Consider the following 13,691-nt stretch of genomic DNA (forward strand, 5'->3'; position numbering starts at 1 on the left):
ACGTTTGACGAAGATTTTTGTTTCCAACGAGATAAAGTGTACTGAAGAGTCCCAAGTACTGCGAATGGTTATGGCCAAATCGAATTTGTTGGATTGTAAATGAGAATTTTGCAGAAGTGCGCGTCTGTAACGACACTAAACATAATTGTCGAACATTCTTAGAACATTTACTTCAAAATTTTGCAGTCGCGAGTGCTTTAAGCAGGATACCGAATTTGAAAGAACTACTGAAGTCATATTTCCTGTAACGAATTTATACGACTACAGAGCCACGACTGCGACTACTTCAGTTAATGTTTGTGACTTTGACCTGATAGGAATAATCAGCTGGAGTTTCCAAAATAAACTTAAAAACACTGAAACACAACTCTTGATAACTGTCTATTTCGTATTTTCCCCTTTTTTAAGGGTATATAATTCTGTCTCATAATTTAATCATGATACTATCTTCTTAGGACACAGGATGATTGTTAGGGACAAATGTGATCTAGGGATGTGATCCCCACTACTGGTTAGTTAACCCGAAGTCTAAACAGTCCAGCCACGTTAGTGTCGTGTTAGGTTTGACATCAACGTGTGATAACCACTCATAGAAAGTGGGTGACTGCAGTGGAGGGCATATAAAGTGTTTTGGCGGGACGCGAACACTGCTGTCGTTGCAGTCATGCAGAAACGGAGCTATTTATTTGACGTCCAAAAGGGCATGAGCAATATTTCTAATATCGGTTCACTGTAGAATCCTTGAACATATTCTCAGTTCGAATATAACGAATTATGTTGAGACCGAGAAGCTTACGTCCACGAATCGGCATAGTTTTAGAAATCATTGTTCGTGCGAAACTCAGCTTGCCCTTTCCTCACATGATATACTGAGAACTATGGATTAGAGGCAACTGGTAGAATCCATTATGTCTAAATTTCCCGAAAGCATTTGACGCCGTGCCCCAGTGCAGGCTGTTACAGAAGGTAAGAGCATATGGAATAGGTTCACAGATATGTCACTGGCTCGAAGCCTCGTTAAGTTACAGAACCCAGAATCTTGTCGTCGACGGCGAGTGTTTATAAGAGACAAGGGTATCATCAGGAGTGTGTGATAGGACCGCTATTTTTCTCTGTATAAATAAATGATTTAGCGGACAGGGTGGGCAGTAATCTGCTGCTGTTTGCTGATGATGCTGTGGTTTCGCGGTAAGGTGTCGTCGTTGAGTGACTACAGGAGGATACAAGATGTCTTGGACAAACTTTTTAGTTAGTGTGGTGAGTGGCAGCTAGCTCAAAATATACAAAAATGTAAGTTAATGTGGATGAGTAGGGAAACCAAAACCGGTATGTTCGCATAGAACAATACCAGTGTCCTGTCTGACACGGCCACGTCGTTTAAATACCTGGGCGTAGCGTCCAGCGATATAAAAGAGAACGAGCACGTAAGGACTGTGTTACGAAGGGCAAGTAGTCGACTTCAGTCTATTGACAGAATTCTAAGGAAGTGTTCATCATCTGTAAAGTAGACCGCATAGAGGATGCCAGTACTACCTATACTTGAGTGATGCTCTAGTGTTTGGTATCCGTACCAGGTTGGATTAAAGGAAGACTGCGAAACAGTTCAGAGGCGGGCTGCTAGATTTGTTACTGGTAGATCCGAACAACATGCAAGTGTTACGAGAGAACTGGCATTTGAAGCTGACCGTAGAACGATTCTGTTGCCTTCAACATATGTTGCATGTAATGACCACGAAGATAACATGCGAGCGAAAGTGGTTAAAGTATACCATGCATGGCAGTGCAAATTCCAGCATTCCTTGCCGATGACTCGTTCCCGATGAACACCAGTCAGAATGAGTGCTTGAACCAGGCGCAACGTTCGCTGAACCTTGAGGAGATACTGTTGGTCGCCCCTTGGTTCATCGCGCTGTCTGTTGCCTAAACAGTTGCACATCTATTAGCACATACACACCTCCGCAGCCGTCGTTCACCGTTGTCAACTATGGGGTGCCCCACAGTTGCCTCTGGCTAATAGACGTGCAAATGTTAAGCAACAGACAGCGCGTGCCGGCCGTTGTGGCCGAGCGGTTCTAGGCGCTTCAGTCCGGAACCGCGCTGCTGCTACGCTCGCAGGTTCGAATCCTGCCTCGGGTATGGATGTGTGTGATGTCCTTAGGTTTAAGTAGTTTTAAGTTCTAGGGGACTGATGACCTCAGTCCCACAGTGCTTACAGCCATTTAGACAGTGCGATGAACCAAGAGGCTACCAACAGCGTTTCCTCAAAGTTCAGCGAACGTTGCTCCTAGTTCACGCACCCATTCCGACTGCTGTTCATCTGGAACGAGTCATCGGCAAGGAGAGCAGGAATCTGCACTGCAGTACAGCAGCTGTGTGTCCGGCGAGTGGCTACAAGGGGTTTCTTCAGATGAATCACGTTTTATTCTCCCATCAGACAGATGGCCTTTAGCATGTACGGCGTGAAACATCTTAAATCAAAGTGGTCCAGGCCGCAGAAGGGAATGTCTGGCCTGTAGAACGTTTTCGTGGTATTCCGTGGTTGATCTGGAAGGCACAATGGGTAAACACAAGTGTTGTGTCGGCTACTGTGGGAGTCAGCAACGTCAGAAACAAGGAAGGCGCGAAGTTGCAATTGCCGGTGGAAGGAATCCAAAATGATCTGTAGATAACACTTGAAGATTAACTGAACATTAGTTTACTCATACTGAGTATGAAGGGGCGATCTGTATTTACTTCCTTCGAAGAACAAAAATTTCTTATCCAAGGTGGCAATAAATCACTGTATTGCGGATAACAGGTTTTGGTAAACTACACTATGTGATCAAAAGTATCCAGACGCCCCCAAAATATACGTGTTTCACATTAGGTGCACTGTGCTGCCGCCTACTGCCAGGTACTCCATATCAGCGACCTCAGTAGTCATTAGGCATCGTGAGGGAGCAGAATGGGGTGCTATGATAAACTCGTGGTCTTCGAACGTGGTCAGGTGATTGGGTGTCACTTGTGTCATATGTCCGTACGCGAGATTTCCAGATTCCTAAACATCCGTAGGTCCACTGCTTCCGACGTGATGCCCGCATCTCGTGGTCGTGCGGTAGCGTTCTCGCTTCCCACGCCCGGGTTCCCGGGTTCGATTCCCGGCGGGGTCAGGGATTTTCTCTGCCTCGTGATGGCTGGGTGTTGTGTGATGTCCTTAGGTTAGTTAGGTTTAAGTAGTTCTAAGTTCTAGGGGACTGATGACCATAGATGTTAAGTCCCATAATGCTCAGAGCCATTTGAACCATTGAACCGACGTGATAGTGAAGTAGGGGACATGTAAAGGGACACGTACAGCACAAAAGCGTACAAGCCGACCTCGTCTGTTGACTGACAGAGACCACCGACAGTTGAAGAGGGTCGTAATGTGTAATAGGCAGACATCTATCCAGACCATCACACAGTAATTCCAAATAGTATCAGCATCCATTGCAAGAACTATGATAGTTAGGCGGGATGTGAGAAAACTTGGATTTCATGGTCGAGCGGCTGCTTATAAGGCACACATAATGCCGGTAAATGCCAAACAAATGGCTCTGAGCACTATGGGACTTAGCATCTGAGGTCATCAGTCCCCCATAACTTAGAACTACTTAAACCTAACTAACCTAAGGACATCACACACATCCATGCCCGAGGCAGGATTCGAACCTGCGACCGTAGCGGTCGCGCGGTTCAGAACTGAAGCGCCTACAACCGCTCGGCCACCACGACCGACAAATGCCAAACGACGCCCCGCTTGGAGTAAGGAGCGTAAACATTGGACAATTAAACAGTGGAAAGACGTTGCGTGGAGTGACGAATCACGATACACAATATGGTGATCCGATGACAGGGTGTGGGTATGGCGAATGCCTGGTGAACGTCATCTGCCAGCGTGTGTAGTGGCAACAGTAAAATGCGAACGCGGTGGTGTTATGGTGTGGCCGTGTTTTTCATGGAAGGGACTTGTACCTCTAGTTGTTTTGCGTGGCACTATCACAACACAGGCCTACATTCATGTTTTAAGCACCTCCTGCCTCCCACTGTTGAAGAGCAATTCGGGGATGGCGATTTCATCCTTCAACACGATCGAGCACCTGTTCATAATGTAGGGTCTTTGGCGGAGTTGTTACACGACAATAACATGCCTGTAATGTACTGGCTTGAACCCTATAGAATACCTTTGGGATATTTTGGAACGCCGACTTCCTGCCAGACCTCACCGACCGACATCGATATCTCTCCTCAGTGCAGCACTCCGTGAAGAATGGTCTGTCATTCCCCAGAAGAACTTCCGGCACCTGACTGAACGTATGCCTGCGAGAGTGGAAGCTGTCATCAAGGCTAAGGGTGGGCCGATGGTTCAAATGGCTCTGAGCACTATGGGACTCAACATCTTAGGTCATAAGTCCCCTAGAACTTGGAACTACTTGAACTGAACTAACCTAAGGACATCACACACACCCATGCCCGAGGCAGGATTCGAACCTGCGACCGTAGCAGTCCCGCGGTTCCGGACTGCAGCGCCAGAACCGCACGGCCACCGCGGCCGGCGGGTGGGCCGAGACCATAATGAATTCCAGCATTGCCGATTGAGGGCTGCAGGAACTTGTACGTAGTTTTCAGCCAGGTGCCCGCATACTTTTGATCACATAACGTATGTTACCATCATATCTTCGTACAACATTTTTGTAATAACGTGTACGAAGATCTGATGATGGTAACGTAGATTACCGAAACAGTTTATCCACAATACAGTGTTTTATTGCGATCTTGGCTAAGACGTTTTTCTTCTCCTAAGAATATCAAATGAACACTTTATTTCTAAAAAGAAAATAAATATAAGTTATCTTGCTTCCTGTGCCTGCGATGTGCAAGTACTTTTCACTATCGCAGAATGCAGGCTGCATATCGTCTTCCTATTACTCGGTACTGACGCTCTCGAAGAATGCGACCGAACTGGGGCCGACAAGCGATGGGCGGCTGGTGAAGTCAGCACTGACAGGGCGCGCTGAAGTCTGTCTTCCTGGAGGGGTGGCGCCACACGCTCATTCCATTGGCGCGTGGGTCAGCGGCTTCTTGTGACGTTTCGCGGAGCTGTGCTGGCTGGTGTAAAGTCTATGCCTTAGCATTGCACAATAGGTATACACCTACCCTTGGGGACCATGTCTACCCCTAGAAGTAGGTTGTTTTTCCCCGTCAGGACGGCATCTACCAGCAGGACCATTCAAATTGTCACACAGCGTGCCGTGTAAGTGCATGCTTCGGAAGAGCACCAGGATGCGTTTATCGTACACCTTTGGCCACCAAAGCCCCAGGCTTTAAACCCAGTCTAGAATTCAGGCTGTCAAATCAAACACCTTTTAGCTGTCCAATTTCCAAACTTATTTTATTTGGCTACCAGTTTTGGCGATTAACTATGGCCCCTGACAGAGGTGTAGGAAGATTCCAACCTCGGTTCCGATCAAAACAGGGGCTAGCGTTCAAATACTGGTATTTGTATATTTCCGCTTGCCACAGCGATCACTTAAACCATCATCTGCCGAGTCGGCAGTGATCGCTGTAGCAAGCCGGAATCTACAGATACTATTATTGGTGTGCTGGCCTGTGTTATGACCGGAACCGAGCCTGGAATCTTCACGCACGTCGGTCAGTGGCCTGATGATGGATTAGGAAATTGCTGGAACTTGTGACCAAATAAAATAAGTTTGGAAATTAGGCGGCCGAAAGGTGTTTCATTTGACATCCTGTAGCGAACAGTGAGACCCACAACCATCTCTGAAAAGATGGACGTACAGAGACTATCCAGAATCTGTAGGACCAGCCCTATCGCGCTGTTTGCGCCATGAGCCCTTAGCTGAGGAAAATAATGCAGCTGGCGATGGCAAAGAATTCGCATGACTAGATTTCCCTATTGGTACCTTCTAGAACCTCACTGACTCTATTCCTGCTGAAAGGTGGCTACACTGAGCCACAGCGCCAGAGATCGCGCTAGAGAGCATTGTTCCGCCGCCTCCACTGGCAGTGATTATTGAGAACTCGTAGTGGTCAGTGCTTGGGGAGAGCTCGTGGTAGTCAGTGCTGAGATGTCGTAGTGAGGAGTGTTTGTTGAGATGAGCTAGTAGGCAGTGCTTGCTGAGATGTGATACTGAAAAGTTCTTGTTGAGATGTGGTAATAGCGAGTCGGTGTGGAGATATATTGTAATGATTAGAGTGATTTTGGTCAATATATGAAGGTAACGAAACTTGATTTATTTTTCATTATTTAATGTCGTAAATAATGCTTCATTACAGGTTCAGTCAACAAAGCATCTGGCTTGTGTTCTGGGATTAAAGTGTAATTCTGGTTTTCTTGAGTAATTATGGTATTTCTATTTTCTTTAATTAATTCAGTATGAATGATATTTAAAATTTCTTGTGTTGTTGAAGAAGAACCGTGCCAGATGCGTGCGTAGAGTCATACTTCCACACACAGAACAGTTATACTTGTGCTTTGGTTTCATAGGTTTTATAGTTGCTGGGGACTTAATTAATTAATTGTGTTAATGAAAATTTCCATTTCATTCTTTGTTATTGTTCTATGCAGTCAGATAGCGTAATAATACTAGTCAGGGCCAACCGTTTACGAGACTTCGTAATCGAACAGACAGCTACTAAAGAAAAAAATTAAAAAAGTATTTGCATTTTATTTTAATTAAGCCCCCATGCACTGCACGTCTCGCAGCGGTCCGCACCGGTCTTTTGACAGGTGGTCATATTAATGTGACTGGGCAGCATATAACAATAGATGCTTGTAGGAAACACTAATTCAGTTGCCCACAATATTCCTTGGCGGAACGCCACAGAAATGGAAAACTTTGTGCATTGACTTACGCATTCATTTGCAACTGAGCTATAGACACTCAGCTAATAGTTTGGAGCGTAAGACTTTCGCCCTGTTGGACAATGCAGGGCATCGCGATAGCTGCCGACTGTTCACGGAGTCCGGCTGGCGATGCGTCCAACATCATCCACGACGACATCTCTGATATTCCCAATAAGATTGACTTTACGTGACCTGAAAGACCGCAGCAGCAGCACTCTTCCGACATAATTCGGGAGCGGTGAGGTGATTCACTGTCCTCTTGTAGGTATGTACGACCTGATGGATGTTGTACGCAAATACAGTGATGCTCATTAATAAACAAGAGGTTCCTGTACCGTAAAAAATAGGGAGACGATGAAGACATATCAAAGGTCACATTTTAATCCCATGCAACGTATAACTTCATAGTCTGTCTGAATAATATTCTCTTGCAAAGCAGGAGACATTGCACGTAGTACCACTACTTGCCCTCCAACAAGGTTAATTACACCCCCTAGTTATGACTAGACTAATAAATTACCTTCTTCTTGCGACAGGATGCAATTTTCTATTTCTTATTCAATAGTGATCTACTCACCACTGTAAATTATGAGATGCGTACTTAACGTTGCCTTTTGTCTGATTGCTTTTACTGAAAACAAAATGGAAAATACTGAATTTAATTTACGTGTAACTAGTAATATAAAACAGAACATCTATCCGCTACACAGAAAGAAAATGTTTGTGAAGACACATGAAAATGTCTTTAGGACGTGAGAATAAAATTAAATCATGTAATTATCACTAAAATTCACTTTAACGATGCTATAAGTCTCACACTTTGTAAAAGCACATGAAAATGCTATTGGTACCCCACGATAATGAAATAAAATCATTTAACTATCAGTATAGTTGACTTTAACTGCGCTGCAATTATTCCACAATGACGGTTCAAATGGTTCAAATGGCTCTGAGCACTATGGGACTTAACATCTTAGGTCATCAGTCACCTAGAACTTAGAACTACTTAAACCTAACTAACCTAAGGACATCGCACACATCCATGTCCGAGGCAGGATTCGAACCTGCAACCGTAGCAGTCCCGCGGTTCCGGACTGCAGCGCCTGGAACCGCACGGCCACCGCGGCCGGCCACAATGACGGCATATAAGGCTCTTTGTTACTTTCAGTCCAGGGACACCAACTGTAAACGAAACAGATACTAGGACGACACCTAACTGGAAGTTTCTTCTACTCCACATTCACTTTCAGCCTGCACACTAGGGTTAGATTCTAGTTGGAAGATTTTAAACATATACTTAGGGATTACAATTACGAATAACACTGAAATGCATTAATAATATGGAGTTCTCACTGTGATAATCTTGGTAAGAGCTCAACATTCCTATTGCATTTCAGTGCAAAAAGTATAACGATAGCAACATACAGAAATACTATGAGTGGGGAAATAATACCAGGAACCACTGTGCCAGGGTTTTGTTACGCGCGGACAACTAACCTTCAAACTGCAACGTATAGTGGTGTTTAAATCTTAAGGACGAAATTGACTTTCGCACGATGTGTCACAGCCATGTAGTACGATAATCTTGAACGGTACGTTGAAAGTACTGCTGGAGTACAGTGCCGAAGGTAGCTGAAAGAAATGCGCAGTGTGACGTAGACTAATGCACTATTCAAGGGCAATAATTACACTGGAGCCACGGCGACTTATGATTGTTCCCTGGACATTACAAAAGGCGGGACGTGGTTCTTAATAGGGTGTGTGATTACGCACGTCAGTGCATGCTGCCCACATAGTTGGTAAGGTGGTTAGGTGCTCTTGGGGTTGAGCGTTCTAGTTCTCGAGAAGCGCGTTTCGCAAACTGCTGTGTACTCGTTTCAATTCAACGTACTGTAATACGATTCCCCAACGCATCCCACACGATCTCGATGGGAAAGGGGTAGGCCAGTCCATTCGCCACGCCTGCAGTTCGATGCAGTCGGCTCTGTCAGCCATAAAAATGAAGTCAGCTTCGAAGGCACGGCTTGCATAGACGCACGTGGAGAGGGAGTACAGTGTCACACGTTTACCGATGAATGTACCGTGTTCAAAGATTTGGGAGTCAGTACGCCCGTGCAACACTATGCCACCTCACACCAAAGTACCTAGATCACAAAACAATCGTGTTGGACAACACACGCCAACGATGGAAAAGCTTTTTTGCTGAAAATACCTTATTCTTATGTTTTTTAGGGTGGCAAAGCCAAAGATAATACTTAAAAAACTGTATCACCCACCATTTCTTCACATTTCACACCTACATTTATTAAATTAAGCAATTTTTTAAAGAATTTAACACATTTTTTATAGTCAAAATTACTTAAAAAAACATTTACTGGCAAAGGTCGATTCTATTTTTGTGTTAACAGATGGTGTTTTGTTTACTGTCGACCTAACCTCACTTTTCCATTTCCTGTACATGTGCTCAGTACAATGTCTAATCGTGGTTGTAAAAACTCTGCTGACAGTTTTTGTTATATTTGTGGTGAATTTGTGATTAAAAAACACCAAAGATACATTACAAACTCTGTGAAAATGGTTTGTCTATCATACGTTGTATCTAAGCTTGGTCATCAAGATAAATCTTGGGCGCCACGTAGGGTATGTTATGTGTGTGTTGAAGATCTGAGAAAATGGTCCAAAAAGGAGAAAAAAGCCTTTAGATTTGCTGCTCCTATGATATAGGGGGAACCAAGAAATCATTCCAATGACTGCTACTTTTACAGTGTTGATATTACTGGTCATGATTAGAAAAACAAGAAGGTAATAAACTATCCTAACCTTCCATCCGCCATTCGACCATTAGGGCATGGTGTAGATTTGCCAGTTTCTGAACCACCAGATGATTTAAATTCTATTCCAACAGAAGTATTTTCTGACACGCAATGCGATTTAGATGAACCAGGTGATGATGAATTCCATTGTAATACAGAAAGTCTAGACCCCAAATTGTTTACTCAGACCGAGCTTAACGATTTGGTTAGGGATCTGGGCTTAACGAAAGAAAAAGCTGAATTGCTTGGCTCTATTTAAAATAAAAGAGCTTATTGGCAGATGGAACCAGCATATACATGCATAGAAAGAGAGAGCAGCAATTTTCCAAGTTTTTTCAACAAGAAGTTGATTTAGTGTACCGCTCAGACATTACCTGTCTGATGATTGAGTTTCTATTGAATAGAAAAAGGAAGACTGTAGGCTGTTTATTGGTTCATCCAAACCTAGTTTAAAGGCGTCTTATTACACATTGGTAACGTGTATGCGTCTATATGGCTCTGAGCACTGTGGGACTTAATATCTGAGGTCTCCAGTCCCCTAGAACTACTTAAACCTAACTAACCTAGGGACATCACACACATCCATGCCCGAGGCAGGATTCGAACCTGCGACAGTAGCGGTCGTGCGGTTCCAGACTGAAGCGCCTAGAACCGCTCGGCCACACGGCCGGGTGTGCATCTATACCTGCTGGACATTCTGTACACATGAAAGAAAGCTATGAAAACCTGGAAATAGTGCTAAAGAAAATAGACTAGTCTGTTCTTGGATGGATGATATGTGGCGATCTAAAAGTAACATGCCTGCTCCTTGGTCAGCAAGATGGCTTTAGCTAATTTCCATGTTTCTTGTGTGAATGAGACAGTAGGCCTAGGGATCAACACTGGTGAAGAAAGAACTGGCCTGTGAGGAAGTCTTTAGAACCAGGTGAGAACAACATTCTACGCAAAAACCTTGTGTTCCAAAAAACGTACTCCTGCCACCTCTACATACGAAGTTAGGCCTAATGAAACAGTTTGTAAAGGCTTTACCTAAAGATGGACCATGTTTTAAGTTTCTCTGCCAAAAGCTTCCACACCTTTCAGAAGATAAACTAAAAGAAGACGTCTTTGTCGGACCTGACATCAAAAAATTGAAATTTGATGTTAACTTTGAATCCACAATGACGTTAAATGAGAGAGAAGTATGGACATCATTCAAGAAAGCCGTTACAAAGTTATTAGTACATGAAAAAGACCCAGAATATGTTTCTAGAATAGTTACAATGTTAAAGAAGTTTAAAACTTTAGGATTTAAATGAGCCTGAAAGTTCCCTTTTTGAAGAGTCACCTTGATTACTTCCCGGACAATATGGGAAATGTTAGTGAGGACTAAGGAGAGCATTTTCACTGTAAGACGTCGTGGTCTCCTCACCTTCATTGCTTACATATTCCATCCTCACAATCATATTCCGCACATCAAGACGCTTCATTCGAACCCAAACTCGATAAGATGAAGTCAATGTTGTACGAATTCATGTAAACGACATGAAAATAATTAATAAATCGCAAGTGCGCACCATGATTGAAATACTCGATGCTGGCGTAATCATATACACTCCTCGAAATGGAAAAAAGAACACATTGACACCGGTGTGTCAGACCCACCATACTTGCTCCGGACACTGCGAGAGGGCTGTACAAGCAATGATCACACGCACGGCACAGCGGACACACCAGGAACCGCGGTGTTGGCCGTCGAATGGCGCTAGCTGCGCAGCATTTGTGCACCGCCGCCGTCAGTGTCAGCCAGTTTGCCGTGGCATACGGAGCTCCATCGCAGTCTTTAACACTGGTAGCATGCCGCGACAGCGTGGACGTGAACCGTATGTGCAGTTGACGGGCTTTGAGCGAGGGCGTATAGTGGGCATGCGGGAGGCCGGGTGGACGTACCGCCGAATTGCTCAACACGTGGGGCGTGAGGTCTCCACAGTACATCGATGTTGTCGCCAGTGGTCGGCGGAAGGTGCACGTGCCCGTCGACCTGGGACCGGACCGCAGCGACGCACGGATGCACGCCAAGACCGTAGGATCCTACGCAGTGCCGTAGGGGACCGCACCGCCACTTCCCAGCAAATTAGGGACACTGTTGCTCCTGGGGTATCGGCGAGGACCATTCGCAACCGTCTCCATGAAGCAGGGCTACGGTCCCGCACACCGTTAGGCCGTCTTCCGCTCACGCCCCAACATCGTGCAGCCCGCCTCCAGTGGTGTCGCGACAGGCGTGAATGGAGGGACGAATGGAGACGTGTCGTCTTCAGCGATGAGAGTCGCTTCTGCCTTGGTGCCAATGATGGTCGTATGCGTGTTTGGCGCTGTGCAGGTCAGCGCCACAATCAGGACTGCATACGACCGAGGCACACAGGGCCAACACCCGGCATCATGGTGTGGGGAGCGATCTCCTACACTGGCCGTACACCACTGGTGATCGTCGAGGGGACACTGAATAGTGCACGGTACATCCAAACCGTCATCGAACCCATCGTTCTACCATTCCTCGACCGGCAAGGGAACTTGCTGTTCCAACAGGACAATGCACGTCCGCATGTATCCTGTGCCACCCAACGTGCTCTACCCTGGCCAGCAAGATCTCCGGATCTGTCCCCCATTGAGCATGTTTGGGACTGGATGAAGCGTCGTCTCACGCGGTGTGCACGTCCAGCACGAACGCTGGTCCAACTGAGGCGCCAGGTGGAAATGGCATGGCAAGCCGTTCCACAGGACTACATCCAGCATCTCTACGATCGTCTCCATGGGAGAATAGCAGCCTGCATTGCTGCGAAAGGTGGATATACACTGTACTAGTGCCGACATTGTGCATGCTCTGTTGCCTGTGTCTATGTGCCTGTGGTTCTGTCAGTGTGATCATGTGATGTATCTGACCCCAGGAATGTGTCAATAAAGTTTCCCCTTCCTGGGACAATGAATTCACGGTGTTCTTATTTCAATTTCCAGGAGTGTATTTTCTTGAGTTGTGATGGCCCGATCGACGGCGTATAGGGAATCGGTCGTGTGGTATCGTATTGGCTGGTTGAATCAAACTATTCGAATCACTACAAATTGGAAAGGTGTTTTGTCCACCCTCTGGACACGGTAACAAGAAAGATCAAAGAATTATATTCTGTGTGGTATGGAGGAACGCGCTATTGAAACCTGTAACACTTATATCGATTAGATGTAGGTTCATATTATGTAATCGGGTATCTGTAACTATGGAGTGTGTATTCTTTGTTATTTAAAGTCCTTGAGCTGTGACAGGAAAATTAGTTTTGAAACGTATACGAGGTGCGGCTAGAAAAAAACCGGACTGATGCTGGAAAAAACATTTATTTGCAATTATTTACAATTTCATGTTATCTCCTTCAATGTACTCTCCTCCTCGGTCTCTACACCGCTCCATACGAATTTTCCACTGTTCATAGCAATGCTGCAGATCATTTTCGGTAAGTCCATACATTACTTTCGTCGCTTTTTCTTTTACTGCTTCAACAGTCTCAAATCTAGTTCCTTTCAAAGCTGACTTGACTTTAGGGAAAAGAAAAAAGTCACAGGGGGCCAAATCAGGTGAGTAGGGTGGATGATCTAAGATGGGAACGTTGTGTTTTGCCAAAAGCGTCTTCACTGACAACGCACTGTGAGCTGGGGCATTGTCTTGGTGAAGGATCCATGACTTTTTTCTCCACAAATCGTTCCGTTTTCTCCGTACTCGTTCACGTAGGGTAGCCAGGACGCTAATGTAGTAATGCTGATTCACTGTTTGTCCCTCTGGTACCCAATCAATGTGCACAATCCCTTTGATGTCAAAAAAAACAATCATCATTGCCTTGAATTTCGATTTTGACATTCGTGCTTTTTTTTTGTCGTGGAGAACCAGAAGTTTTCCAATGCATCGATTGGCGTTTAGTTTCGGGATCGTAAGGAAAAAACCACGATTCATCGCAAGTAATAACATTTTGTAA

This window comes from Schistocerca nitens, chromosome 7, assembly GCF_023898315.1.
Source record: "Schistocerca nitens isolate TAMUIC-IGC-003100 chromosome 7, iqSchNite1.1, whole genome shotgun sequence".
In the NCBI taxonomy this organism is placed as follows: domain Eukaryota; kingdom Metazoa; phylum Arthropoda; class Insecta; order Orthoptera; family Acrididae; genus Schistocerca; species Schistocerca nitens.